General features: G+C 46.5%; 1 long non-coding RNA gene across 3 annotated transcripts; it reads right to left on the bottom strand.

Moving 5' to 3' along the window:
* On the bottom strand, window positions 1–2,528 carry LOC109736093 (uncharacterized). 3 transcript variants are annotated; one of them, XR_002226312.4, is made up of 5 exons: window positions 1,945–2,527; window positions 1,607–1,683; window positions 1,089–1,510; window positions 770–1,001; window positions 1–229 (listed from the first exon to the last, which is right to left on the bottom strand). It is a non-coding gene; the product is annotated as an uncharacterized lncRNA (long non-coding RNA). The 3 variants fall into 3 exon arrangements; XR_005773345.3 differs by having other exon boundaries at window positions 1,089–1,177; window positions 1,426–1,683; window positions 1,945–2,525; XR_002226311.4 differs by having other exon boundaries at window positions 1,089–1,683; window positions 1,945–2,528.
* Between the last annotated feature and the right edge of the window lie 624 nt (window positions 2,529–3,152).

The following is a 3,152-nucleotide window of genomic DNA, read 5'->3' on the forward strand; positions in this document are numbered from 1 at the left end:
TTCAAAGAACATGCAAGTATCTATGTCATTAACAATTGCAAACATAAGTTTCTTTTTACTAGTTGTTGTATGTACTATCACACAGTTCCTCATTCTGTTCTCACTCAATAATAAGAAAAATGAAAAGAAAAGATAGAGATAATCTGCCGCAATTGCACTTCGGTGTCATGGATTCAGTCTGCCGCTTCAACATCTCATTATCCTGCAGCACTCTGTCGCTATCTTCTACCTATGAATAAAAACAGACCTTGTCAGAGAAGCAAATGTGAAACCTTATTACAACATGTATGCTAAGTCGCTAACCCATAGAGACAGCTAGAACAAATGTGAAAACTTTCCATGTTGCCGAGTAAGTATATGAGCATATATATACCTAAATTAAGCAAGCATTCAGATATGACATTCGTTTCCAGAGCAACATAGGAATAATTCTCAACTCTCAACCGAAGGCTTTACCATATTTTCAGGGATTAGTGTGCAAACTTGTTTAGTCATCAATCCAGAATATATGCATTTCTATTTCTTTGTAACCCTTTTGTTTTCTTGGCGCAATAAAAATTTATAGTAGGGCCATGCCTTACTGTTCAGGGTAACAAAAAAATGCCAATCTATTAACCAGTGTACTCAATCATGTTTGGAAATAGTGGTACATAGGATCTGGGTCGTTGGTTCTTTTGGATGAATTGGTAGGACCTGGGCTTAATCTACGAATTTAACAAATTGTTTATAAACAGAATGATCTTGCTTTTGGAGAGTTGAATCAGCTCACCTTCATGCAGGAAAAAATGATGTGTTACAATCTACAGAGCTCCCCTCGACTATAGAATCCAATTCACTGGCCTCGATCGCTCTGTCGCAGTTCCAACCAACCCATCAACAGTGAGCTCTAACAGAGTAACATGGAAATAATCAGACCGGGTGCTTTTCTTTGAGTGATGATGATGACACCGTAGTAAAATTGGTTTTTATCAATACTGCAAAAGAGGGGGTACTTCTTGTGCCTGCAGATGTTTTCAGATAGCAAGCATGAGTGCAAAAGGGTAACGATCATGGAGGGCATGCAGTCTTGTGGAGTTGACAGAGCTTACTCATCGTGAGAGCTTGGATCCAAACAATGCTTTAACTTGCGATTAGCATGCCTCATTTCTTTCATACCAGGTAGATGAAGCTGGTTAACCTGCATATACACATGTTGAAATAATAGAGGCAATGTGAAAGGTACTGATAACGGCACAAATGCTTAAATACCCTCCTAACCAGTGGCATATGTTCAACCAAGCACCACCTTGGTTAATCTTTTTTTTTAACACAGAGTGTTCATGTAGACCGGTGAAATGAAACACATAGCTAAAGAACAATTATTGGTGGGACTTTACATGATTATGTTATAAACTGTACTGTGCCAAGCTAGGCAAACGTTCTTACCAGGTGATTGATTGTGCTGAATATCTTAAAAAAAGGTTCGACCACACAAACAAAGTGTTGCCTTGAAAGAACACTTTGCAATTATCTGATTAGCATCATGAAACACAGAGTTCCGACAAATTAAGGTCATAAAGATAAACATTAATTGAAGATTAATCATATTATTTATAGCTTAAGCTACCTGTCCAGGAGTATATAGAAGAGGTGCATCAGTCAACATCATTGTCTCAACATGAGAATTCGCAGTTTGATCCAATCCTACAATACAAACATCTGATGCATAAGAGGGCAGGAATTTCTACGCTGGTGTCAGCCCACCGAGCAAAAGTTCCAATGCAAATTCTAGAAAACAAATAGAACTACGCATAACCAGGAACTGTAGATCGATTGCATCGGAACATTAGAAGGGAAGATATTTGCATCAAATTGCAGGATGTGCAAACACCTCCTGGTTTGCACGCACATACCTAAAAGTCAGAAATTTGCAAACGAAATTTTTAAGGAAGATAATTGGAATACCAGCGGATAATCCAAATCGACCTCCGCCGTCGCCATCGGGTGCGTGCGGCCTCCGCGCGCCGTCGCCTTCCAGCCTCCCCGTCCGGTGCGTGCTGCCTCCTCGCGCCGTCGCCTTCTGGCCTCCCCGTCCGATGCGTGCGGCCTCCCGCCGTCACTGTGCTGGCCTCCCCGTCGGCTGGGTGCGGCCTCCCGCCGTCCCCATTCGGCCTCCCCGTCGGGTGCGTGCAGCCTCCGTCGTCGCTGTCTGGCCTCAGGTGCGTGCGGCCTCCGTCGTCGCTGTCCGGCCTCAGGTGCGTGCGACCTCCGCCGTCCGGCCTCCCCGTCGGGCGCGGCCTCCGCCGCCCGGTCTCTGGTGCGTGCGTGCGTGCGGCCTCCCCTGTCCATGCGTAGGAGTGAAGGGGCGGCGGGGCCGAGCGGGTGGCGGAGTGAAGGAGCGCGGCGGGGCTGGCAGCGAGAAAGGACGGCGGGGATGAGCGGCGGGTGCGGGGGAGCGAAGGATGGTGCGGGGGAGAGAAGAAGCACGGTGGGCGGCGGCGGCGGCGTGGGATGGGAGGGAGACGAGGGGTGAATCGGGAGAAGAGAGGAGGGGATCTGGATCGAGGGTTGGGTGTTTTTTTTTTTTTGAGACAAACAGTGGTGGGTGGAGTGGGACGGTTGGTGGGGTGGATCGGGGGTGGGTGGTGTGGGAGTATACTAGTAGCGTGGGGGCATCTGACCTGCGCTACAGCTATTCACAAAGTAGTAGCGCAGGTTTATAACCCTCGCTACTACTATGGCATGTCGGGGGGGGGGGGGGGGGGGGGGCACGGCAGAGACCACTTAGTAGTAGCGAGGGTTAAAAACCCACGCTACTACTATCAACTTAGTAGTAGCGTGGGGTAAAAACCCGCGCTACTAGTAAGTAGCAGTAGCGAGGGGTATAAACCCACGCTACTAGTAAGCGTCTGTGTATAAACTTTTCCCTAGTAGTGGTACTATAAGTATAGAGAGGACTCGACACGCTAGCTAGTAAGCGAATGAAGGAAACCATTAAGTACAGAAGATCGTCATGAACATATGCATACAGAGAGAAGTGATATCGACCTTTCCTTCTCCGAGAGATTGGTCGAACAACAAGTTTTCGTATATCTATCCGACGCTAGTGGCTACATATATACAATATAAGATCTCTTACAATATAATCCCCTAATTATATATGAACTCAGGTT

Source organism: Aegilops tauschii, chromosome 3 (genome assembly GCF_002575655.3).
Source record: "Aegilops tauschii subsp. strangulata cultivar AL8/78 chromosome 3, Aet v6.0, whole genome shotgun sequence".
Classification (NCBI taxonomy): Eukaryota; Viridiplantae; Streptophyta; class Magnoliopsida; order Poales; family Poaceae; genus Aegilops; species Aegilops tauschii.